The 27,880-nt window shown below is 45.7% G+C and overlaps 1 pseudogene; it reads right to left on the bottom strand.

Moving 5' to 3' along the window:
• Nucleotides 1–20,870: 20,870 nt before the first annotated feature.
• LOC133226868 (serine/threonine-protein kinase MARK1-like) lies at nucleotides 20,871–23,290 on the bottom strand (annotated as a pseudogene).
• Between the last annotated feature and the right edge of the window lie 4,590 nt (nucleotides 23,291–27,880).

A 27,880-nucleotide genomic window follows, 5' to 3' on the forward strand; every position in this document is an offset into this window, starting at 1 on the left:
GGAACATGAGGAATGAATGTTCTGTGACCGCAAGCAGGGCAGACAGTGACATGCCTCTGATGAGACGAATTCTGGGTCACTGGGTCTGCGACACACATCATGAGTGAGGGACAGGATGGTAGGGTAGGGCCAGTACTGTAAACTCTCACGTCTAGAGTAGGAAAGCAAGTTCTTTTCCTTCCAGAAGCTAATCACGCCAATATGTACAAATGGAGGTGGGATTATTTTATGAATGTAAATTTGGGTCTAAGCCTGGGCCAGCCCTTTTCAGTGACTTTGCAAGTCAGATCCTTTTTAAACCTCAGTTTTGTTTTCAGAGAAAAAAGCATCACAATTCATAGCTTGGATTTATGCGTGGGAAAAATAATATTTTGAGATCATTGATCATTCTATGGCCTGTGAGGAGTGATGGGGAGTAGATGTAATTAGATTCTGGTTGTAAATGTGCCCAACATCTCATGATGACATCTTCTGACCCTAAAAGGTGGGTGCTATAGGGTCTCAAGAGAGGCAGAAATCAAGAGCAGTGTGGTTGAGAGGGGGAGTGATGGTTTCCACCAAGGAAGAGGGAGGAAGTGGCAAGTGGGCAGGACCATGAAGGATGGGCAAGATTTGCCAAGAGAGAAGTACCTGCCCACTGCAGTTTTCTAGTACTGGGTATTGAACTGGTGCAGACATTAGTGGCTAAAGAGGGCAAGGATTTGTTATGTCCACATCTCTGTGGATGGTAGGATAGTTATTCTCAGAGTTCCTGCTCTCCCACCTGCAGTGTCCTGGGAACTGCTGATCTCTTTCTTTTGACTCCTTATCTCCTCAATTTGGCCAATCAAAGGTCACCTCCTGGGACTTTTCTGGAGGTCCAGTGATTAAGATTTCATGTTTCTAATGCAGGGATGTAGGGAACTGGGATTATATCCTTGGTCAGGGATCTAAGGGCCTTCCCAGGTGGTGCTAGTGGTAGAGAACCCACCTGCCAATGTAGGAGAAGCAAGAGACGGGTTCAATCTCTGGGTCAGAAAGATCCCCTGGCTGAGGGCATGTAACCCACTCCAGTATTCTTATATCCTGGAGAACCCCATGGACAGAGGAGCCTGGCAGGCTACAACCCACAGCATCACAAGGAATCAAAGTTGACTGAAGCGACTTGGTACATGTGCATGCAGGGAAATAAGATCCCATATACTGCATGACATGGCCAAAATATATAACTGAAGTCCACTTATTGTCAGATGTCAGTGCACTTCCCTTAACCTGAAAACCTGCTCTCCCAGCCCAGTGTCCTATATCACATTTCAGTTCATTTTAGTCTCTCAGTCGTGTCTGACTCTTTGCAACCCCATGGACTGCAGCATACCAGGCTTCCCTGTCCATCATCAACTCCCAGAGCTTACTCAAACTCATGTCCATTGAGTCTGTGATGCCATCCAACCAGTTAGTTACTCATATTGTAGGCTAGCTTGGAGTGAAGAAGCCAAGACAGTAAGTAGGTGAGTCGTCAACTATGTCCCCAGGGAACTGGAAGCACCTGAAGGTTCCAATTCAGTTCACCCAGGAGGAGGCTGTCAACCTGCTCCAGGAGGGGACAGTTGCAGAGCTTAGAGTGGGGCTGGAGGATCCACTCCCAAGCTCTTCCATGCAGTTGCTGGCAGAAGGCTTCAGAGCCCGGCATGTGGGCCTCTCCAACACACTGCCCAGTGCTACTCACCAGGATTCTCCAGAGCAAGCCAGTCACAAAGTAGATAGAGCAAGAGTACTAGAAGGAGACTAACACACGCGCGCACACACACACACAGAAACCACATACCTTCTACAACCTAGTCTCTGAGTCACTCGCCATGAATTCTACCTCACTTTATCAGTTCCATGCAAGGCCCTAAGTCCAGCTCACACTCCATAGGATGGCGTGACACCTGGAGTGAAGTAACTCAGGGTGTATTGCAGGCACTACCACAGCAACAGCCCACGAGCCCTCAGGGATTGAACTAGGCAACCCCAGTGCTGTGGGTGTTGCAGGAGGTTGTCTGCCTGGAGGACACAGGCTGAGATGCCCACACAGCAAGGCCCTGGTGGGTCAAAGGTGTGAGCATGTTTACATTTTACATTTTTAAATGGTCATGTGTTTATGTGATATTCTCCAAGTTGCCTCTTTATTGTCATAGTATAAATATCTTTAAGCAGGATCTTTAAGAAAAGATTACTTCCCCTGGAATAGGGAGACTGGCACTTTGGACAGAAGGTGCCCCTTTCCTGAGAAAGTTAGGAGATGCGTCCACAAGATAGGACTTTTAGGCTACAGGAGACTAAGGGCTTCCAGTGCAGAAGCTAACAGAATACATACATTAAACAGCTGGTTCACACTGGACATAGAGCAGGCATTTAGGGGAGAGGAAAAGAAGTGGCTGGAAAAGTCAACTAAGACTGTCACCAAGGACTCAGGGCCCAGAAACAAATACTTTCCAGTGGGTTATTTTTTGTTTACTGTTTCCTTTCCTCTCCTTTATAATTTACACACTCACACAGGAAGGTAAGCTCCTTTCAAATAGTTGGTCTTGTTCTCAGTTGCATCTCCAGCTCCTAGAAGATTGGTGTTGATAAATGTTTATTGAATAAATTTATGTTTAATGCACAATGGAGCCAAAATAGTAGAATTGAATGCCAGGTTCCATCCTACTAGCTTGCTGTGTGAGTTTAGCCAACCTGCATACCCTCTCTGGGCCTCTGTAAGGGAAAGTTTTACATTTTTCCCCTTTGGTGTTATGAGATAAAAGAAGTGGGTCTCCCTTCCTCAGGACTGAAAGACTCCCAAGTTAGGATTTTGCCTGCTGACAGGAGTTAAAGGGTGAGCCCAGTGTGAGGGCAAGTTTGGGGCAGGGGACCGGGGGTCTTCTGGTCAAGGGGGAATGCCCTGCATGTGGGTGTTTCCTAACATTTTTTTTTTCTAAATAAAAAACTAACACATGCTCTTGTAACACATCTAAACAAAATGTTTGTCCTAAAACTGAAAGTTTTCCCCATTATTAACAACTTGGTTTTATTCTCTAGAGCTGGTTTTCTGAAAGTGGGAGTGGCCCACACAGACTTGATTTTGCCTAAGGGCAGAGACCTAACAAGGCTCTTTATCTTGGGCTTCCCTTGTGGCTCAGTTGGTAAAGAATCTATCTGTGATGTGGGAGACCTGGGTTTGATCCCTGGGTTGGAAAGACTCCCTGGAGAAGGGAAAGGCTACCCACTCCAGTATTCTGGCCTGGAGAATTCCATGGACTATACATGGGTCCCAAAGAGTCAGACATGACTGAGTGACTTTGACTTTTCTCACTGTGGTGACAAAATAAATAAATACAATTCATGTCAAAAGCTGCACATTTTGTCTCCAGTGACATTTTACCTCCTTCCTCCAGATTTGTGGGAGTCAGCTTGAGAAGGCCAGGAATTTCTGCCCATCTACAGTTGCACCACCAGCACCTGATGCATCGTAGGAGCTCTGTGTAAAGTGAGCATCTGTGAGCTTCAGCCTACTTTGTCTGGCTTATGAATCTTACTACTATTTAAATTGAGTCAAACGTCCCCTCTTCCTGGAAGCCTACCAGGAATGACAGCACAGTCTGTTCTACTTTCAGATGGTGTAAAAGTGGAAACTGACCTTCTTTAAGAGTATGAGTGTATGGTGTTGAGTGGAGTGAGTGGGTTTAAGGGGGAGCAATGTTCCCTGAGAATGAGGTTCCACCGACATCAAATTAGTTTCAGCCCCACAGATCCCCCACCTGTGAGAGGAAGCTGGGATTAGCCTGTGGTAGGGACCCAGAGTCATAGGTCAAAGGGAAATTCCTCACTGGGCCTGATTGTAGCCCTGCTTCAGTCCTGGCTACAGGCCAGTGACAGGTTGGTTTCTTTCTCTTTCCCTCATTCAGCAGGAAAGGGCAGGGCAGGCAGAGGAAAGTGCAGAAGCAAATACTAAGAGGTTGAAGGAGCTCAGGGTGTTGTAGGAACACTGAGTAGCTTAGTGTGGCCAAGAGTCCAGGGTGCATGTGGGTCAGTAAGGCTGGAGCAAGAGGGATTCAGGCCAGCTGTGAGGAGCCTGAACGCCAGGCTGAGCTGCTTGGATTGTGCTTCAAAGTTATGAGAAGTTGAATTAGAGGGGAGATCTGGTGGGATTTATCTATGGAAAGATGGACTGAGGGTAGGTAGAAAGGGGCTGGGCAGAAAGAATGTTTCCTTTTTTCTGAGATCCCAACAGTGGAAACTAGAAACAATTAATCCAATCACAACTCCCCTAGTCATTTATTAAGCATCTGGTGAATATAGATTACTTAACTAGACAGAGTGAGATGGAAGGGAAGACTGGAGTGAATAAGCAGCCTTGTGCAGTAGAAACAAGTGAGTTTGAAATTAGATCTACGTGGCTTCAAATCCAGGTTCCCAATGTGACGCTGCCCAGGCTGTGTTCCCTCTTCCTTGAAGTCAAAAGAGTCTGATTCCTTCCTCCTGGGGTGAGGGCTGGGCAGGACAGTGCTGTTGGTGCTGGCATATGGGGAGAGCTAGTTCCTTCACACCGCTAACCACTAATGCTCCTGCTTCCCTTCCCAGCCATTCTCTGCAGTGTGGTCTTCATAGCCCTTCTGTTCACAAGATTCTGGATATCAGTACCCTGTATGCCATCTGGTGGTACCTGGATTGAGCCAAGCTGAGGCAGGGGGGCAGGTACATCAAAAGCGTAAGGTGCTAGGTCATATGGAAGTACATGAAGGACTATTTCCCCATCTCGGTAAGTATGGGGCTGGCTAGGGAGTGGTCAGGACCATAGTCCTCATGAGTCCATGGGGATGTTTGACCCCATGAGCAGTGAGCAGAATACTGGGCCGGGGGCAGGAGACAGGCTTCTACGACTATGTGGCTAGGAGACAAGTCAGCTTCTGTCTGGCTGTGGTTCTCCAACTTCAGTGAGGTGAGACCACTATGAGGACTGATGAAGGAACAGGATTTGAGGAAATGTGTAGGCCATGTAGTGCAGCACACTTAACATATCTTAGAGGTATAAAACCTTCAGCAGCCATGCTTGGAGGTGCAGGTATCAAGTCTTGTCCTTAGAAAACATCTAGCCCAACACTTCTTCAGTAAGAAGACTGTCACCAGGAGAGGGACAAAGGTGTGACCAAAGACACATAGCAAGTTTTTTTAGTGGTTTTAAAGTTTGTACATTAGCTTTGTATAAGGCAGTAAAGCAGAAAGCCCTGAACTGGTTCTCAGGATGGATCTTACCCCAAATTCCAGGATGCTATGTGCCCTTGGACAGAGTCTTTCCCCATTCAGAATCTCAATTTCCCCATGTATCCAGTAAGCATACTGCTCCCTCCTACTCTGAGTATCTGTTAACCTCTGACTCTCTGATTAAGGAAACTTCATGGCCATTGTGGAAAACTGACCATAGACTCAAAGGTCAGTCCTAATTGAAGAAAACAATAATTTTAGTGAATTTAACTCCTTTCTAGTATTACAAAAAGACTAAATCTTTGTATGTAAGCCCCTCGGCAAGAATGGCTTATTGTCAAAATATGATAGAAAGGCAGTAAGGACACAGAAGTGTGCCAGACAGGGGCGTGCTGAAGGACAAGAGTGACTGTGGAGACCCAGGGACAGCCAGGGGGGCAGGAGGGAAACCAGGAGAGTGTGGTGTTCACAGGCCAAGTGATTGCAAGAAGAAGAAAGGAACCAACTGTGTCTGAGGCTGCTGAGAAGTCAAGATAAGAGCTGAGAATTGACCACTGGATTCAGCAGCATGGAGGCCACTGGTGAACTTGTTAAGGGTGGTTCCATGGAACAGTGATGTCTGAAGTCTGGAGAAGGGAGGGCAGAATGGGAGTGAAGGATGTAGAATGCAGACGGCTTATCCATTGGGCATAGGAGGGGAGGTGGAGGAGATAGTGGGGACAAGGGATTTTTAGACGGAGGTTGTTACTGCATATTTATGGAGGAGAACACTGGACATGGATGGTGTTGGAGACAATTATTACAGCCAAGATTAATAGCTGGGAATGTGTGAAGAAGACAGGGTTTCTCTACACTTAGTGCTTCACTTGCCAAGTGATGGTGAGAGTCAAGCAGATAAAGAAAGATGCTCTGGCTTATAAAGCATTACCTGAGGAGACAAATGTCCTTCTCTTCCTCCATCTTTACCTGGATCCAAAAGTCTGGACTCAGGTCAGTTCAAAAATTTCTCCTAGGAAAGAGGCCCCCATCCTAAGGGCAGGGCACACTGGGGCTGGTTTGAGTTGGACACCCACCCACCAGCCCTCACAAATGCTTAGATAACCTCTAGAGCAACAAAATCCAGCAGGTGTTTCCAACCACAGCAGAGCTCAGAGAATCCTCTGGAGCGGGGAGCTGAGAAAAGAGATGTGGGCCAATTGGTGCCAGGAGCAGGAGTTTGTGCATCGTCCCTTATCTTGGGGACAAAGAGGAGCCCAGGAGGGCTTTAAGTACTGGAGGGACGTGGTCCAATCTGTGTGGTACATGTCCTATGGTTGAAGCCGAGAGATTCGTTGTGTTTGGGGTGTGGGAGGTAGACAGATGACAGGGAGCAGTAACAGTCTATATCAAGGGTCCCTAAGTATTGTTCCATGGTCAAAATCCAGCTCATTGGCCATTTTCATATCTATATACTCCATGAGCCATTTTAAATGATTTTCACATTTTAAATGATCACGTGTCTGTATAAAATTCTCCAAGTTGCCTCTTTAGCCTCAAAGTATAAATATTCACAATCAGGCTCTTTAAGAAAAGATTACTTACCCTGGTCTAGAGTGGCTGGCGGGGATGGAGAGAAGTGCCCCTTTTCAGGGATGGTTAGAATGGTCCATATGGTAAGGTTTAAAGGCTGGAAGGAGAGTAAGGGCTTCCAGTAGTGGAGTAAAGACCATGTATTTAGGGAGGAGCTGATTCATGCTGGACATAGAGCTGGTGTCCATGAATGTTTGTTGAATGAATGAATGCTGGGAGAAAGATGTAGCCAAAATATTAGAACTGAATACCAGGTCCCATCCTACTCTCGTATACCCTCTTTGAGCTTCTGTAAAGTGGGGCTTTACATTTTTTCCCCTTTGTGTTATGAGGTGGAAGAAAGGGTCTCCTTCCCTCAGGAACTGAAAAGACTCCCTAGCAAGGATTTAGCCTGCTGACAGGAGTTAAAGGGTGAGCCCAGAGAGGGTATTCAGGTTTCATTCATTCAACACATTCATTCACTTGCCTTCATTCATTCAACAAACATTCATGGACACCAGGGTGAGCCTAAGTAGGGGGCTTCCCTGGTAGCTCAGCTGGTAAAGAATCTACCTGCAATGCGGGAAACCTGGGTTCGATCCCTGGGTTGGGAAGATCTGCTGGAGAAAGGAAAGGCTACTCACTCCAGTATTCTGGCCTGGAGAATCCCATGGACTATACAGGTCACAAAGAGTTGGACACGACTGAGCAACTTTCACTTTCACTTCAGGGTGAGGGCGTGGTGGGATGTGGGGAGGTCTCTTGGTCAAGAGGATGCCTCATGTGTGAGTTCCTTCCTAACATTTTTTTTCTAATTACAAAACTAGTTCACCATATTATAACACATCCAAAGAAAATTTGTATGGAATGTGAAAGATTTCCCTTAATCCTGCCCTCCAGGAACCACTATTAACAATTCAGTTTTATTCTCTAGAGCTGGTTTTCTAAAAGTAGGAATGGCCCACACAGACTTCGATTTTGCCCAAGGGCAGAGACCTAGCTGGGCTCTTGTTCTTCACAATGTAATGACAAAAACATAAATAAATAAAATTTAAAACAAAATCTTAGACATCTTGTTTCTGCTGGCATCCTGTCTCCTTCCTCCAGATTTATGGCAGTCAGCATGAGAAAGCCAGGAATTTTTGTTAGTTCACAGTTGTACCACTGGCACTGACATATCATAGGAGCTCTATGTAAAGGGAGCATCTGTGCACCCCGACTTACTTTGTTCGGCTTGTGAAAATTAGGGACAAAGGTGTGACCAAGGACACACAGCAAATTCTTTTAGTGGTTTTAAAGTTTGTGCATTAACTTTGGGTAAGAAGTAAGGCAGAAAAACAGGCACAAACTGCTTTTCAGGATGTATCCCGCCCCAAATTCCAGATGCTGTGTGTCCTTGGTCAGAGCCTTGCTCAGTTAGTTCCTTAGTGTCCTCTTGTATCTAGTAAGCACACTGCACCCTCCTACTCTGAGTGCCTCCTAATTTCTGACTGTCTCAGGGCACCTCACGGCCATTGTGGAAACCTGACCGTGGTCTCAAGGATCAGTCGTCTCATTGAAGCAGACTTAACGATCTGAGTGAATTTAACTCCTTCCCAATATTACAAAAGACTAAATCTTTGGATGTAAGCCCCTCAGCAAGAATGGTTTATTGTCCAGATAAGATGGAAAGGCAGTCAAGACACAGCAGGACATCAGGCAGGGGCAGGTGACTACCCTCTGGAAACAAGAGAGAAGAATTATATACAGTGTGACCTATGGAGCTAGAGGGATTAATTTCTAATACCAGGTCTGCAACATACCACTGTGTGATGTTGGATGAGTTACACAGTCTCTCTGAGCCTCCATTTCTTCATACGTAGGGTGGAAATGATGTCATATACACAATTGGGTTGTATGGATTCCATGAGACATCAAGTCACCCTAGGGCCTTGAAAAAGCAGTGTATGGCTCTCTTTGCACCTGGAGCTGCTGACAGTTGTCCATGGCAGATAAATAGTGCTGAGGAGCTCTGTGCTTGTCTTATCCAGAGCCCTCCTGTCCTTCCTACACTGAGGAAACTCTCAAGGAAGGTTTCTCAACCCAGGCACTATCGACACAGGTAGGACACTGGACTTCATTTGAAGAAAACCTACGTGCACAGTGTTTGAAATTATTGCCCACTGCAGGCCTGTGACAAAACAAGAAGCAATGGGCCAAGTGACCTGCAGAGAACAAGATGACATACATTTTGATTCACCTGACCACGAGTGGGAGGCTTCAGGAGCAGCCCTCTTACCTGCAGATTCTGTTGTTGTTCGGTTGCCAAGTTGTATCTGACTCTTCGCAACCCCAAGGACTGCAGCAGCATGCCAGGTTTTGCTGTCCCTCATAATCTTCCAGAGTTTGTCCAAGTTCATGTCCTGAGTCAGTGATGCCATCCAACCATCTCATCCTCTGTCATCCTCTTTTCCTTCCACCTTCAGTCTTTCCCAACATCAGGGTCTTTTCCAATGAGTCAGTTCTTCGCATCAGGTGGCCAAAGTATTGGAGCTTCAGCTTCAGCATCAGTCCTTCCAGTGAGTATTCAGGGTTGATTTCCTTTAAGATTGACTGGTTTGATCTCCTCACGATCCAAGGGACTCTAAAGAGTCTTCTCCAGCACCACAGTTCAAAAGCATAAACCAAATCCCTGGATACCACCCATACCTACAGTCTGAAGGGAGACATGGCCCTGCCCTCAGGGAACCCCCCTCCCAGTCTGAAGGGAGACACAACCATGCCTGAGGAACCTATTCTAGAAGACTCATATCCCTGCCTTAGGAAGCTACAGTCTGAGGGGGAAATACAACCCTGCCTAAGGGAGCCAAACTATGAGAGTGGACACAGTCTTGCCTAACAGAGTCCAAATCTGAGGGCAAACACAGCCTTGCATCAAGGAGCCATCCTGAGAGGAGACACAGCCCTCTGCTCAGAGCTCCAGTCTAAAGGAAACAGAGCCCTGCCTCAGGAAGTAGAGTGTGAGAGTAGACACTGACTTTCCTCAGGCAGATCTTGTCTAATGGGAGAAGGTTTGTCTCAGGGAGCCTGATAAAGAGGAGTTACGTGCCCCACAGGGAGCCCATATCATTGGAGACACAATCTTGCCCCCAAGGACCCCAAAATGAGGGGGTACACAGCCATACCTCAGGGAGGAGCAGTATCATGAGAGCAATACCCTGTTTCAGGAATTTCCAGTCTGAAGGGAGACACAACCCTTCCTCAGAGAGCTCTCATTTTAGGGGAGACACAGCCTCCTCAGGGGGGACACAACTCTGGCTCAAGGTTGTGCAGTCCAGGGGATAAACAACACTGCCTCTGGCACCCCCAGTCTTTGGGGAGACATAGCCCTGCCTTCAGGAGGGCCTGTCTGAGGGGAGACAGTCCTGCCTCAAGGAGACCTAGTCTGAGTGGAAACCCAGCCTTGTCACAGGGAGCCCCACCATGAGAGGAGACACAACCCTCCTCTCAGAGAGTCCCAATTTAAATGAGATACAATCCTGCCTCAGGAAGCTGAAGTGTGAGAGTGGACAAGCTCTGCCTCAGGTAGCCTAGCTCTGCAGGGAGAAATAGCCTTTCCTCAACTAGATCTAGTCAAATGGGAAACACAGACCAACCTCAGGGAGCCTGAATCTGAGGAGAGACTGGCCTTCCACCAGGAGCACCATCTGAAGGGACACACAACCTTGCTGCAGCAATTCCACACTGAAGGAGTACACAGGCCAGGGTAGGTCAAGTTGAGGGAAACATAGACATACCCTCAGGGATCCCCAATCTAAAGGGAGACACAGCCCGGCCTCAGGGAGCCCCACTCTGAGGAGAAGCATAGTCCTACTTCAGGGATTTCCAGTCTCAAGGGAGAACAACCTTGTCTCGGGGTGCCAAATTGTTAGCATAGACATATTGTGCCTCAGGTAGCCTCATCTGAGGATAGACACAGCCTTTCCTCAGTGAGACCTAGTTTAAGGGGAGGAACAGCCCTGTTTCAGGGAGACTGAATCTGAGGAGGACAACACTGCTAATGGGAAGCCTCATCTGAGGGGAGATACAAGTCTGTCTCAGGGAGATCCAGTGAGGTGAGACACAACCTTTCCTCAGCAAGGGCAAGTCTGAGGAGAGACATATGCCTGTACCAGGAATTCCCAGTCTAAGAGGAGACACATCCCTGCCTCAGGGAGTTCCACTTTGAGAGGAGACACATCTATCCCCTCAGAGAAGAAAGAATGTGTTAGTGGCTAAGTTGTGTCTGACTCTTTCCAACCCCATGGACTGTAGCCGCCAGGCTTCTCTGTCCATGGAATTCTTCAGGCAAGAATACTGGAGTGGGCTGCCATGCCCTTCTCCAGGGGATATTCCCAACCCAGGGATCGAATCCAGGTCTACATTGCAGTCAGATTCTTTACCTTCTGAGCCACCAGGGAAGCCCCTCCCATGGGAAATCCCCAGTCCAGATGAGACACAGTCTTGCCTCAGGAAGTTAAAGGGCAAGAGTATACACAGCCCTGCCTCAGGAAGATCTAGACAGAGGGATTTGCCATTTCAGGACAGACATAGCCCTGTGTGAGGAAATTTCAGTCTGATAGGATGTGCAGCCTTGCTCTCAGGGATCCCTAGTCTGAGGGGAGATACACCCCTGCCTCAGGGAGCACCAGTCTGAGAAGATTCACAGTCTTACCCTCAGGGAAACTCAGCCTGAGGGTAGACACTGACCTTTCCCAGGAAGATCCAGTCTGAGGAGAAGGACAGCCTTCCCTCAGGGAACTGCAACTGAGGGAGGCACAGCCCTGCCCTCAGACAGACTCACTCTAAAGAAGACAAAGCCGTGCTTCAGGAGTACACATAGCCCTACCTTGGAAAGACCTAGTCTGAGGGGAAACACAACCCTGCCTCAAGGATCCCCAGTCTCAAGAAGACACATTTCTGCCCTCTGGGACTTCTTATTTAAGGGAAGACATAACCCTGCTTCAGGGAGGTCTTGTCTGAGGGGAGACAGAGCCCAGCCTCATGGAGCCTCAATTTGAAGAGCTGCTCGGCCTCAGGTCACCCCAGTCTGAGGGGACATAACCTTTCCTCAGGGAGCTTGGATCTGTGAAGAGACAGCTTCACCAACAGGAAGTCTCTTCTGAGGGGATAAATAACCCTGCCCTAGGAATCCTCAAATTGAGGAGGTACATGGTCCTGCCTCAGGGAGCAGCAGTGTGAGGTGAAACCTCCTTCAGGGATTTCCAGTCTCTGGGTGACAGAGCCCTGCCTCAGGATCTCCTGTCTAAGGTGCAATACAGCACAGTGTGAGAGTAGACACAACCCTGCCTTAAGGAACCTCAATCTGAGGGGACACATAGCCTTGCTTGAAGAAGATTCATTCTGAGTGGAGATACAAACAGAATTGTCTTTAGTTTAATAGAAACTCTCAACTCCTCTCTAGAATGGGGGGGCTCTGCAGGTCAGCTGAAGGGAGAAGAGGGGAGAAGGGCACTTAGACTGTGGGACCGCCTCCTACAGACATTGAAACTCTTCTAGTCATGCCATCTGAGATTCTCTGAAAACTTGTGCTAGAGGTTAAGATCACATCTCCAGGGTTTTATACCTGGCACTGATTCTTCTTGGCAGTATGACCTTGAACAAGTTACCTAACTTCCCTGAGCCTCACTGCCTCACCTGTAACATGAATATGATAGCAATTTCTAACTCCAAAGGATTGTTAGGAGGATTATAGGAGATATTACATTAAAGTAACTAACACAGTGCATGACAGTTGGCAATGCAAGCCGGGGTATTTTTATTATTTCAGAATCTTGGAGTGGCCTAACTTCTTAGAACCCATCATCCAATAAGGGTGAAAGGGAGGCAGTAAGAGCACTTACCTGCAGGTATGACCATGGGCATGGGTACCTGCCCTTAGGCAGGGCTGTGTCCTCCTGAGACTGGAAATCCCTGAAGCAGAGAATGTCTCCCCTCATACTGCTGCTCCCTGAGATACGGCCATGTGCCCCCTCATTTGGGGATCCTTTGCATTCAAATACCAGCTCTCTCAGCAGCCTGCAATGTTACCTCACAGATTATATCCATATGTGGAATATTTTGCATTTCCAAGAAACTCACATATGTTAGTCTTCCCTGGGAGAGGGCTGAGCAAGGAGTTCTCAGATCCATGTTACCATGAGATGTTAGGATTACAGAACTTCTTATAGGAAGGATGGTTTTCTCTGACTCACTGAAAGAAGTGCCTTCTCTCAAAGGATGGCAGCCTGGTGGAGGTCCTTTGTGCAGCAGGGAGAGGAGACTCCCCTTCTTTCTCAACTGCTTCCACCAGTCCCACTGCCAGAGTCAGTAAACTATAACCAGTATCTGAACAACCTGTAAGATAAGAATAACTTGTACAGATGAACATTTGCCATCACTTGATGGTATGAACGTTGACTGAGACTCAACTAGATGAAAAGTCAGTCTCCCCAAATTCTGCCATTCTCCTGAGTTGACCAGTAATATAAAAAGCTATATTCAACTTTTTACTTTCAATGTTGTCTATTGAAATTTCTTCCTCTCCTGTTACAGAAGTACATTCATAACACCCTTCCAATTGCCTTCCAGAAATCAGCTGCCCTACATTCCACTCAAATCAGTCTCAAGCCATCCCCATATCCACCCTGCACTTTGGAGCCAGAAGGACCTCCCAGAGTAGGCCTGACACCATCAGTCCCCTGATGAAAACTGCCTGGTGGATTCTCTTTGTCCTCAGGGTGCCTCTAACCCTTTGGCTGGCTTACTGCCCTTTTCAGTATGGGCTCTGCCTTCCTCACCAGCTACTTCCTACCCTCCTCCAGCTTTGTTGAGCTTCCTCCAATTCCCTAGGCCATCGTGCTTCCCTTTGTGCCGGCATTTTGCAGAGACTGTTCCCTCTGCCTGAAAGCCCTTTTACCCAAATCCCATTCCTATTGGCCTTTTAGGAGCCCTTTCAGACTCTATCTCCTCAGAAATACTTCCCTGATAGCACCCGCTCCGGGCTGTCATGTGTCTCCTCTGGGCTTCCACAGTCCTTGGCTTCTGTCTACTCAGCATTCACCAAGTTTTTAAAAATAACTGTGACCTCTCTTAGCCTGGAAGCCCCTCAGAGCCAGGAGCAATTTGATTCTGAACTGAAAACCCTTGGTTCCCACTGGCCATGTTTGTGCTGGCTCCTGACACTTGGGGAGGATGCAGGCTACCTGTCAGGGGCTGCAACTCAGGGTCCCCATTTCATTCCTCTTATGACTGCAGGTCCTCATCTGTGCACTGCGGGCAGGGGTACCCCGGTTCTAGACAGACGAAGGCCTAGATCAAAGGTGGGTGTGGAACTGTGGGGACATGGGTGGGGTAGATGGGGCAGGAGGCAGCAACTGAGCTTCCAGATGCTTTTATCATTGCTTCACAAGCAACACCAGACTTTGCATGATCTGAGCAATTCCAGCCAAAGGTCACTTTTCTGAGAAAGCTGTAATCAGCCTGGCCCTGGACACTTCCCAACTCTCTACCTCTTCTTCCAGGAATGAAAGGGACTTGAAAGGCGATGCTTCACATGTGAGCTCAGGACCATGCACATACAATGGCTTGTGAAAGGCTATGGATACATTTCTGTCCCAGGATCTGTGTGTGCATTTGGGTTCATATCACTGCCTGCACACGCCCCAGCACGAGTCTCTGTTAGCACATTTTGTGACCAGTGCCTGACCTCCACACCATCACCCAAGTGTATTCCTGGCTTTTGGGTCTGAATACTTAGCTGTGTACATGTCTCATGAACATGCAAAGCAGGAGTTCAGAAGCTGCAGGAGAGTCAAGCCCCTCAGTCCCTCCAGACTGTGACATCCTGCTCCCTGGGGCTCCCCTGATGCTGTACCCTGAAATCTCACTCCAAAGCTCCACCTCACCTGCAGCTTCAGGCTCCCAGATGATCAGTGTCCTCACCCTGCTGCTGTCCATCCAGGGCTGTTGGGGGAGACCTGGGGTCCTGAAACATGAGGATGAATCTTAAGGGCGGTGAGGGAACATTATTGGTGCTCCACCAGATTCCTTTCCCCATGACTTTGAACGCCATTCTGGGCTAGTGTCAACCTTGCTAACACCTGTCCCTGCACCTCTCCTGGGCTTCCTGACTCCACTGAGGACACAGTCCCAGGAGCAGAGTAGGTGAACATAGCAAGTTTACAGCACACCCTCCTGCTTCACCCAAGGGCCCCTCGGCCCAGACTGACTGGGGAAGCCCAGCTCCTTGCTCTAAGCAGTAACACACTTGGGACATCATGTTTGCTGTCCTGCAGGATGGGCTGAAGCTGCTTCTGGTATGGGTCACACCCTGCTTATCTGCTTCCCCTTCTTCATTCTGCTGCCTCAGCTTCTGTTTTAGTTTCTCCCGTGGGCATTTCCTCAACAAACCAAACTCACTGGACTCCTGTCCTATGCCAGGATCTGCTTCTGGGGAATTTGAACTAAAAACGAAGAGCTAGAGTTAGAAACCACTGACCCCCAACTACCTCTACACAACCTGGCTGAACAAAGAGCACGATGAGTCCACAAGGGGATGGGTGTCTCCAGAAGCTCCTCTCGGCCTATGATGTCCTACCTTCCTTCTTATTGTCCCCCAACTCTCTCTACCTTTACTGAAGGCCCCAGGCCCTCTCTGAAGCACCACCACAGTCCTGGGTAAGAAGGTTTCTCAGCCTCCTGGCTCCCTGTTCCTGAAGGTGTCTCCTTAAACCATCAGCTCCCCTTGGAGAATGAAGCGGTCACAGACAGAAAGCAGGAAAAGAGTTATCCTTCCAAGTGGAGTCAGCAAGGCAAGAGTTGCTCTGTCAACACCCTCCACATGCTGACTTCAAGGTGGTGCAACTGGGAGCACATGGGGGTCCAGGGGACAATACTAGACCTTCTGTTCCTCAGAGGGGGCCTCTTATGGTAGAAAGGGCTCCATTCTGGAATACGGGATTCTTCATCCCAATGGCACCTCTGTCATCGTCTGGCTGAGTAACTTCAGGGAGTCAGCTGATCCTTAGAAGGTCTCAATATCCTCATCTGTGAAGCCAGAAATGGAACACAGTAAATATGATATTCAGAGCACAGGATTCAAGCTTCAAACCTATGCATGTGACACTCTCTCAGAATGAAGGAACCAGCTGCTCATTTCCTCAGCAGTTCCATTTCCTCTTGTGTCACTGGAGATGCCCAACCTCAGGCTTGTGAGGGTGACAGGAGATAACCACAGAGCCCTATGCAGTCCTTCATGGAATCAGCTTTGGGTGCTAGTAGCTATTTTTCCTAGTGTTATACGGAAATCCTAAAATATGATGCTGTTCAAGTGTTGCACTCAATATGTCAGCAAAGTTGGAAAACTCAGTAGTGGCCACAGGACTAGGAAAGATCAGTTTTGATTCAATCCTAAAGAAGGGCATACTGTTCATGGGGTTCTCAAGGCAAGAATACTGAAGTGGTTTGCCATTCCCTTCTCCAGTGAACCACATTCTGTCAGACCTCTCCACCATGACCTGGCCGTCTTGGGTGGCCCCACATGATGCTGGGAAAGATTGAGGGCAGGAGGAGAAGGGGACAACAGAGGATGAGATGGTTGGATGGCATCACTGACTTTATGGACATGGGTTTGGGTGGACTCTGGGAGTTTGTGATGGACAGGGAGGCCTTATGTGCTGCGGTTCATGGGGTTGCAAAGAGTTGGACACGACTGAGTGACTGAACTGAACTGAAAGAAGGGCAATGCCAAAAAATGTTCAGTTGAGCTCATTTTACATGCTGAGTAAATTTTACATTTTACATTTACATTTTACCTATTGAATAAGGTTATGCTCAAAATCTTTCAAACTAGGCTTCAGCAGTACTTGAACCGAGAACTTCCAGATGTACAGGCTGGGTTTAGAAATGGCAGAGAAACCAGAGATCAAACTGCCAACATTCATTGGATCATAGTAAAAGCGAGGGAATTCCAGAAAAACATCTACTTCTGCTTCATTGACTACGTGAAAGACTTTGACTGTGTGGATCACAACAAACTGTGGAAAATTCTTCAAGAGATAGGAATACCAGAATGCCTTACCCATCTCCTGAAAAACTTGTATGCGGGTCAAGAAGCAACAGTTGGAACTGGACATGGAACTATGAACTGGTTCAAAATTGGGAAAGTAGTATGTCAAGGTTGTATATTGTCACCCTACTTATTTAACTTCTATGCAGAGTACATCATGTGAAATGCCAGACTGAATAACTCACAAGCTGGAATCAAGATTGCTGGGAGAGATATCAACAACCTCAGATATGCAGATGATACTACCCTAATGGCAGAAAGTGAAGAGGAACTAAAGAGCCTTTTGATGAGGACAAAAGAGGAAAGTGAAAAAGTTGGCTTAAAACTCAACATTCAAAAAATGAAGATCATGGCATCTGGTTCCATCATTTCATAGCAAATAAAAGGGGAAAAAGTGGAAACAGTGATAGATTTTATTTTCTTCAGCTCCAAAATCACTGTGCGTGGTGACTGCAGCCATGAAATTAAAACAGGCTTGCTCCTTGGAAGGAAAGCTATGACAAACCTAGACAGTGTATTAAAAAGCAGAGACATCACTTTGCTGACAAAGGTCCATATAAGTCAAAGCTATGGTTTCTCCAGTAGTTGTGTGGGGATATGAGATTTGAACCATAAAGAAGGCTGAGTGCTTAAAAATTGTTGCTTTTGAATTGAGGTGCTGGAGATGACTCTTGAAAGTCCCTTGGACTGCAAGGTGATCAAACCAGTCAACCCTAAAGGAAATCAACCTTGAATATTCATTGGAAGGACTGATGCTGAAGCTGAAGCTCCAATACTTTGGCCATCTGATGTGAAAAGCCGATTTATTGGAAAAGACCCTGATGCTGGGAAAAAACAAGGCAAAAAGAGAAGAGGGCAGCAGAGGATGACAGCATCACTGACTCAATGGACATGAATCTGAGCAAACTCCGAGAGACAGGGAAGGACAGGGAAGCCTGGTGGACAGGGTTGCAGAGTCAACAAGGACACACCTTAGTGACCGAACAACAACAACAAATGGGAAGATAGAGACCAAGATAGAGGAACCTACCTTGGGTGACCTCCTACGACTCCCAGCAGCCTCGCAGCACTTGCCTGCTTCTGCACTGTCATGTGAGAAAGAAATACTCTTCTCTTTTGTTTGTACAACTGCTCTGGGATGTTTATTTAGTCTTTTAGTGGTTCTGGCCATGCTTGAACTAATTTGAGGTAAATGAAATCGTGTGGAACTAAGATACAGGAAAATAAAGTTGGGTAACATGGGAGGACATGATCAGAGTTAAAGTATTCCAAAGTCCTTTGTTGTTTGTGAGAAGAATAGACATATTCATCAACTTAGCAATCTAAAAAGTATATTAACTTAAAACACTCACTGAACAAAGAAATGGGAATATTGACAGTTTTATTAATGCCAGAAAAGAGGGAGAAAATGCATAGATAAAAAACATGGCAAAGAGGAAATAGAGTATAAGATGGTAAGAATATTGCAAATATGTCAGTGATGGGGTCAATGGTTCAGATGGTGAAGAATCTTCCTGCAATGCAGGAGACCTGGGTTCGATCCTTGGGTCAGGAAGATCCCCTGGAGAAGGAAATGGCAACCCACTCCAGTATTTTTGCCTGGGAAATCCTATGGACAGAGGAGCTTTGTGGGCTACAGTCCATGGGGTTGCAAAGAGTCAGATACGACTGAGCAACTAACACTTTCAATTCACGCTTCAAATGTAAATTATCTAAACTTTCCAGTTAAAAGATAGAGTATGTCAGAGGTAGAAAAATAACAACTAAAATAAAATACAGCTATACATTGTTTGTAGAAGACATATTTAAACACAATGCACATAAGCATGTAATAAAGTGATGGAAACTGTGTAGTGGGCAAATGCTAACACGATACTGGATGCCTGGGGCTGGTACACTGGGATGACCCAAAGGGATGGTACGGGGAGGGAGGAGGGTTGAGGATGGGGAACACGTGTATACCTGTGGTGGATGCATGTTGACATATGGCAAAACCAACACAATATTGTAAAGTTAAAAAATAAAATTAAATTAAATTAAAAAAAAAAAAAAGGAAGGTCCTATCACTATGTTAATATCAGACAGAACTGACTTTAAAACAAAAGGCATTACTGAGGATAAAAAATGGTCACTATATAAAAATAAATGAAACAATTTACCAGAAATATAGATAATAGTTTGCATCTCATAATATAACTTCAAAATGAATGGAGCAAAACATTGCAGAATCAGAAAAGTGCACAAAATCCATCATCATCATTATCATCATCATCAGAGAGAGATTTTTTTTAAAAACACATCTAAGTAACTGGTAAAACATACGCATAAATGTTGCTAGGAATGTAGAAGATTTTAAAAATTAAAGATCCTGCACCCAAGAACTAGATTCAGACAGTACTAGATTCCAGTACTTTTGCCTAGAAAATCTAGATTGGTAGGCTGCAGTCCATGGGGTTGCTAGAGTCGGACATGACAGAGCAACTTCACTTTCACTTTTCACTTTCATGCATTGGAGAAGGAAATGGCAACCCATTCCAGTGTTCTTGCCTGGAGAATCCCAGGGACGGGGAAGCCTGCTGGGCTGCCGGCTATGGGGTCGCACAGAGTTGGACACGACTAAAGCGACTTAGCAGCAGCAGCAGCATTATTATTTGAAATGCTAAGTTAAGGGTAATTTTCATTTTAAACACACTCAATGTGTGTATGGATTTTCAAATTTTTAGAGCAGTTATAGATTCACAGAAAAATTGAGCCTAAAGTACAGAGTTCTCATATATGCCATTCTCCACATCCATACAGCCTCCCCAGCTACCAACATCTGGCACCAGAGCAATTCATTTATTATGATCAATGAGCCTACATTGACACACTGTCACTCAAAACTCAGTCTACATTAGGGTTCACTCTTCCTGTTTTACTCTCTGTGGGTTTTGACAAATGTATAATAACATGTATCCACCAGCATAGTATCCCACAGGATAATTTCACTGCCTTAAGAATCCTCTGGGCTCTGTGGATTCACCTGTCCCTCCCCATTAACCCCTGACAACCACTGATCTTTTTACTGTCTCCACGGTTTTGTCTTTTCCAGAATATCATACAATGGGCATCATATATTACATAACCATTTCAGATTGGCTTCTTTCACTTACTAATATACATTTAAGCTTCTTCCATGTTTTTCATGGCTACATTTTAACAGTAAATAATAATTCATTGTTTGGATATGCCACAGTTTATTTGTCCATTCACCTACTGAATGATATCAACATTGCCTGCCTCCATACTTAGCAAGTATAAATGAAACTGCTATAACTTTATGTGCAAGTTTTAGAATGCACATATGTTTTCAACTCATTTGAACCAATATAAAAGAGCATGATTACTGCACTATACGATGAGTAGGTTTCATTTCTTAAACTGCCAACTGTCTTCCACAGTTGACTGTACCATTTTGCATTGACACCAGCAGCCAATGGGAGTCCCTGTTGCTTCACATGAACCTCACCTGCATTTGGTGATGTCAACATCCTGGAGGATACTCAGGCAAACTCAGTTACAAATAATGAGGAACTGAGGCCTCCTACTATCAGCCATATGAGTGACCCAAATTAGAAGTGCATCCTCCAGCTCCAGTCAACTAGGTGTGCAATGGTATGCCATTGTTTGAATTTGCATTTCCCTAATGAGATATGATGTGGAGCATCTTTCCATATGCTGATTTGCCATCTATACATCGTCTCCTGGGAAGTGTCTGCTTAGGTCTTTTGCCTGTTTTTTTTTTTTTTTTTTTTTTTAAGCAATCATCTGTTTTATTATACAACTCTATAAACAGAAGATGAACAGAAATACACAATATACTTACTTGTACATGTGAACCTACTTTTTTAGCTACAGATATTTATTATAGTTTATACTGACTTTAATTTTATAGGTCATAACTATGTATAACCTTATTGCAATAAGGGCAAATTCTACATGGGGAGATTCACAGGCCAATCACATTAGGCATCACCAGTACATTCAAAAACTGTACCTCATATAGGGGTGTATCTTCCCTGATCCTGTAAATTCGAGTGTCTTTACAGCTTAAGCTCATTTGCTATATTAGATGCAATGTTTTTAAAGGCAATAGACGTCCCGGATATTCGCTTGAAGCGGACCCGTTGAGGGACAGTCGTGGCAACTTGCAGACTTCCATCTCCCACTGCACGAGGCTATCCTGCCTGGCATCACCATGGACGCAGAAAAGCAAAAACCTCTCTTTCTGTTCATAATCACAGTTATTTGCATCTAACACTTTGCGGATTTCTCTCATCATGTCTTTGGGGTCCATTGAACTAGTTAGTGGTCTTCATGCTCCACGTGAACCGCAGAGAACGTGGCTTGGAATCTTTACCCTCCTCCTTTTCTCTTTTGGTTCCCCTGTTGTACTTCTTGAGGTATCGGCTCTGCCACTGGCTTCGCCTTCACTTGGATCCCTGCGGATAAATTTGGATGTTATTTTGCTTATTATACCAGTGGACGTGCCCCTCCTGGCGTGCGCGAAGGCCCCAGTCTCGTGGGACCGGGAGGCGGGCGGCCGGTTGTAGGCCGCGCTGCGGCGCTCGCGCAGCTGCTCCCCGTGGAAGGTGCTGCGGCTGGAGGTGCCGCAGGGGAAGCAGGTGCGGTCGGGCGTCGAGGCGCTAATACTGTGAGCAGATGGCGACGCAGCGGGCACGCGCTGGCTTGTGCCAGGCCTGTAAGCTTCAGAGCTGTCTTTAATGGTTGGCAGTGTGACTTTAATAGGATGGCCGGAAGCGGACATGGACTTCTGGTGGCGGGGTCGTGCTGAGGGCACAGCGGAGGCCACGGCGGAGCCTGCAGAGGACATGCTGCTCGAGGACATCTCTGTAAGGCTGCTGTCTTTTCCGTTTTGCAACGCTGTGTATCGATCTGTGGTTCTTTCACAGACATACGTATTCCTTCTTGCCATGCTACCTCCAGGATACACATTGTTACTTGGAATAGTTGAAGACTTTTTTCTTTCTGGCCCTACAAGAGGGCTTGCAGTCATTTCACTTTTTGATCCAACTGTTGTGCTGCCAAGTTTATGAGCCACATCTTTGTCCCAATCCTCTTTCTGTTCACTTTCCACGCTGTTAGCCTGAGGCCTTTTGGTATATGATACAGCAGGAGGAATGGATGGACCAGCATGATCACTAAAGCGTCGCTGCTTCTGGTTTGCCGAGATGCTCCGCTGGACCTTCAGGTGAGCAGGGGACTTCAGGGTGCTGTTGTTTAAGTCACTGCTGGGCCGGGACCTCTGACACAAGTTTCCACTGGATAACGATTCACCCCCGTCAAATTCAGGTGGTTTTCTACCTAGAAGAATATAAGTAGCCATGACTTCATCATATTTCTGATTTATTAAGGCATCGTTTATCTCATCTCGTACAAAACCCATGGTGATCATGATATCTATTCTTTTTGTGTCATTGAAATCTGGTTCAGGCTCAGCATGTGGCTTTAGTTCTTCTTCTTCATGACCAACATTCATCCACCGATCTTTCATTATTTGTTCTAAGCTGCCCTCTTAATTGGATTCAGCACTAATAATTTCTTCAAAAGGTTTTCACAGTCTGTGGACATATAGAAGGGAATACGGTACTTCCCTCGTAAGACCCGCTCCCGCAGTTCCTTTAAATTCTGGCCGTCAAAAGGCAAGGAGCCACTGACTAACGTGTAGAGAATGACGCCGAGGCTCCACACATCCACTTCAGGCCCGTCGTACTTCTTCCCTTGGAAAAGCTCAAGAGCGGCATAAGGTGGGCTTCCACAAAATGTGTCCAACTTGTTCCCGACTGTAAATTCATTACTTAAGATCACGGTGAACAATACACTTTTGATGACAATACTGTACAGCAGATACAATCTGCCTAAATTTTGCACGGGCCTCTTTTTCTTTCATTCTTCCATGGGCAACTAAGTAATCAAATACTTCACCCCCACTCGCGTATTCCATGACTAAATAGTCTTCCTGTTTCAATAACTTCAAACAATTTTACTATGTTAGGGTGATTCAATATCTTCATTATTCGTACTTCTCGAAACAACTTTTGTAGACTGGTAGGATTTATTTGAGTTTTGTCTATTATTTTCACAGCAACCTCTCTACCGGTTAGAACATGCCTTGCCAAATTCACTTTGGCAAAATTTCCCTTCCCTATTGTCTTTTGTAAACGGTAATTTCCAGTGTGAGGCTGTTCGTCTGTTGCTGACATAATGGAGTTTCTTTCTACACCGAGGGATGTTCTGTCTGCTACTTGATTTGGTTGGCTGGATATAGGGTTCAGTATATCCATCCACAGATGTATGGTTCTCCGTGTCCCGCTCGTTCACCGTCGGCAGTGGCGTCCGGGCCGACATTTTGTGCGGGCGGCGGGGTCGGGCCGGGGTCTCACGGGCCGGGCCCGGGCTCGCTGCGGGCCCCGGGGGCGAGAGGCAGGGGCTGCGGCCGCTTTGCGCGAAGCCGGGGCCGGGCCGGGGAGAGCGGCTCCCGCAGGCCGCGGGCGGTGCAACAAGCGGCCGCGGCGGGGGAACGCGGGGGACAGAGGACGCGGAGGAAGAGGATGGGGAGCCGCTTCCCGGGGCGGCGCCGCCGGGGGGACGCGGGCCGGAGCGAGGGAGGGCTCCGGGCGAGGGCGGTTGCCCGGCGCGGGCTGGGCGGCGAGGCCGGCGGGACGCGACGCCGAGGCTGGGAGGCGGGGCGGGAGCCGGAGAGGGGCGGTGAGTTGGGGGTCGGGATCCGGGCCCCGCTAGGCTCTCCGGGCCATGGCCGAAAGCGAAGCGGCGCCGCAAATCACTGCCTGGCTGGTCCCGCCGAGCGCGGCCAGGAGCCGCGGCCCTGACAGCACTGCCCGCGTCGCGCCCCCACGCCCCGCCTCAGGTGAGCGGCGCCGCCGGGCCGAGCCGCAGCTACGCGCCCGGGGCCCAGCGCGGCGGCGCCCCCGCGCCCTGGGCGCGCCAGCCCAGACTCAGAGTCCCGCGCGGTCTCCGCCGCCGCCGCCCTTGCCTATTTTTTTTAATCAGATTGTTGCTTTTCTTACTGTTGAGTGTTCAAAGTTCTTTGCACATTTGGGGTAACAGTCATTTAACATATTTGCCTTTTGCAAATATTTTCTCCCAGTTTGTGGCTTGTCCTCTCATTCGTTTGACAGTGTGTTTTGAAGAGCTGAAGAGTTTAATTTAATTAAATTCACCTTATCTCTTTTTCACGATTGTGCCTGTGATTTTGTATGCAAAGAGCCATTGCCATTCTCAGGTTCTCCTAGATTTTCTCCTGCTTTATCTAGGAGTTGCAGGTTTTTGCATTTTAACTTTAGTTCTATGATCTATTTTCAGTTAAATTTTGTGAAGGGTATGAAGTCTGTCTGGATTCATGAACTTTTTATTTTTTTGGTATGTAAATATCCAGTTGATCCAGCACCATTTGCTGGAAAGACTATCTTTTCTCCAGTGTGTTCCTTTTCTTCCTTTGCCAAAGATCAGTCGATGATCTGTATGGGGGCTTTGGGGGTTCTCTATTATGTTGCATTGATCTGTTTGTCCCTTCTTTCAACAATACCATCCTGTCTTATTTTTAGTCATACCAGAGTATTCAAGACTTATGGTAAAGTAACAAACAATCTAATATTAATGTAACTGAAATCTAGAAACAGAGATAACAGAGCAGAAGAAATGTTTAGGCATGATGAGATGGCTGGATGGCATCACTGACTCGATGGACGTCAGTCTGAACTGGAGTTGGTGATGGACAGGGAGGCCTGGCGTGCTGCGATTCATGGGGTCGCAAAGAGTCGGACACGACTGAGCGACTGATCTGATCTGAACATTTTCTAAAATAATTAAACATATGAGACCATAGACCTAGGAACATAGAGATTCTCAATGGGATTTTTTTTTTTTTAAACCTAGATACATTATAGTAAAGCTGCTAAAAACCAAGAGAGTCTGCAAGGCAGTCAGATCAAAAGGTGCATTTAATACAGAGAAACAAAGATAAGAACTATATCTTTGAAGAGCTGAAAGGAAAAATAATTGTCAACCAAAATTTATCTGCCCTGTGAAAATCTCTTTCAAAATATAAGGCAAAAATCAGATATTTTCAGGCAAACAAAAGCCAAGAGAATTAATTCCTAATGGGCTTGTGCTATAAAGAGCTTTAAGGAAATTTCTTCAAGCAGAAGGATTATGATACCAAATAAAAACCTGGGTTTACACCAAGCAATGAACAACTCCAGAAATGATAAAAACAAACAACAAAAAAACCCCAACAATAATACTTTTAGACCTTTCCAAGTACACAATCATATCAACTGCAAGGGATTGATTGACTCCTTTTCTTCCCCATCTGGGATCTCTTACTGATTTCTCTTTTCTTAATGCTTTCCCTAATGTGTCCAGTACATGTTGAATAGCACAGGGCTTCTTCGGTTTACTGTTGCTCTTAGTGGAAATGCCCCAAGAGTTTCCCCATTAAAGTAGATTTTTAGCTTTAGGAATGAAGTATATATATTTTATCATACGAAGAAGCCATTAATCAATTTCACTCTACAGTAATTTTGGTCAAGAGCTTTTTAGCATCTATGGAAATAATCATGATTTTCATCTTAAGTCTATTTATCTGATGTACTATGGTGATGTTTTCCCTAAACCAATATTTTCATAGTATTTGATAGTGTGAAGTTTGTTTTTTAATATTTTCTAACAGAACATTTTAATATTTATTAATATATTTTGTCTTAATACTCAGCAATTCAGTAATTGCTTAATTGCTTCTTTTTTTGTGCTTCTTTCTGGAAAATTGAGTTTAAATATCAACGTGCTACTTGCTATAGGAAGAAGAAATTGGAAGTTTTTCTTCATTTTATAAACTTTCAAACAATTCATGGAGCAGTGGGTCTTAACAGATTTGGTGAAATTATTACATGAAACCGTCCTGGCCTGGTGCTGTTTTGTGGGGAAATTCTTCTGTTTCTTCTATGCACATTGTTCTGTTTTACCTATCTAACCTTAACTGGATCCGTTTGGTAAATTGAATTTCCCTTCAACCTATGAATTTCATCTAAGTATGAAAATTTATTTAAATGGAAGTTTGCCAAGTAGTTTTCTGGAATTTTAACGTTTCTCTGTTTCAGTTATATCTCCATTATCTTTCTTATTTTGTATACATGTGATTTGTCCCTTTATTTTTTTAAAATAATTTTTAAATTTGTTAATGGCTGGACTGGGTCCTCATTGCTATGTGCGGGCTCTAAGCGCACAGGCTTCTCCTTGTCGTGGCTTCTCTTGTTGCGGAGCACAGGCTCTAAGGCTCACATGTGGGCTCAGTGGTTGTGGAACACTGGCTTAGTTGCCCTTCGGCACATGGAATCCTCCTGGACCAAGAATTGAACCCCTATCCCCTGCATTGGTGTGCATACTCCTAACCACTGAACCACCTGGGATGTCCTTTTTTCTTCTTGATTATATTACTTATTTAAACTGTTTAGAAACCAAAATTTAATTCATTAATTAGATTTATTCTTTTTTAAAATCTCTGTCTCATTAATATCTGATTTTTTATCTTTAATATTTTCCTCCTTGTGTTTTCTTTTGGGCTTCTTTGTTACACTTTTGCTAGATTTTAAGGCCTGGAAATCTAACTCATCTATTCTTTCTCTTTTATTCACATACACATTTCCTCAAAATGATCTCTGAATTCAACAGTCTTTGAATGTAACATTCCAAGAAGAATTACTAGAATTTTAAAAGATGACCCTAAAACACACTTGGAAAAATAAATTGCTAATTAAACCTTGGAAATGTTTTTTTTTCCTTTTTAAATATTTATTTATTTATTTGGCGGCACTGAGTCCTAGCTGTGGACTTACGGGATCGTCAGTCTTCACTGGGGCATGAGAGCTTTAGGTGCCTCGAGTGAACTCCTACTTGTGGCGTGTGGGATCTAGTTCCCTGACCAGGGATGGAACCCAGGCCACCTGCTTTGGAAGCAAAGAGCCTTAGTCACTAGATCCCAGGGAAGCCTCTTATCTTGGACATGTCTAAGATAGAAAAACCAGGAAGCTTGCCCTCCCACATATTAGAACTAAATAATTAAGGGGGTGTGACATTGGCCTAGATACATAAATTGACCAATGAAAGAGAATAAAAGCCCTGACCTAGCCCAGGTAGTGTTGGATTCTTTTGTACAGCAAAGGTGGCACAGTATATCACTGGGGACGGGAGAGGTATTTAACAAATAGGACTGTGTAGAAAGGTCCCTAACGTGAAAGGAGAAGTGAAAACTAACGCATACTATATAATTACATAAACATCCAGATGATTAAATATTTATGTATGAAAAGCAGTATTAAATTCTCAATGGAGAAGTTGTTTTTTCTGAGAAAAAAGCGTTTTGGAGTTTCTTTTTCACACATCTTTTAATGCCATATTCTTTGTTTTCATTTAAAAGGGAAATAAAGCATGAAAAAACTTAGTATAGGGGCTCAGTATGGGAACTTACCTGGATTGAAACACCAAGATATTACTGTGGGCTTAAAGAAAAGAACTTAGAAAAGAATTCTCAATGTCTTTTAGGTAGGTTTGGTTTAGTTGCTCTGTTGTGTCCGACTCCTTGCAACCCCAAAGATTGCAGCAAGCCACGCTTCCCTGTCCATCACCAACTTGTGGAGCTTGCTCAAACTCATGTCTGTTGAGTCAGTGATGCCATCCAACCATCTCATCCTCTGTTCTCCCCTTCTCCTCTTACCTTCAATCTTTCCTAGCATCAGGGTCTTTTCAATGAATTGGTTCTTCACATTAAGTGGCCAAAAAATTGGAGCTTCAGTTTCAGCATCAGTCTTTCCAATGGACTGATTTCCTTTAGGATTGATTAGTTGGATCTTCTTGCAGTCTAAGGGACTCTCAAGAGTCTTCTCCACCACCACAGTTCAAAAGCAGCAATTCTTTGGCCCTCAGCTTTCTTTATGGCCCAACTCTCACACCCATACATGACCA

This window comes from Bos javanicus, chromosome 15, assembly GCF_032452875.1.
Source record: "Bos javanicus breed banteng chromosome 15, ARS-OSU_banteng_1.0, whole genome shotgun sequence".
NCBI lineage: Eukaryota > Metazoa > Chordata > Mammalia > Artiodactyla > Bovidae > Bos > Bos javanicus.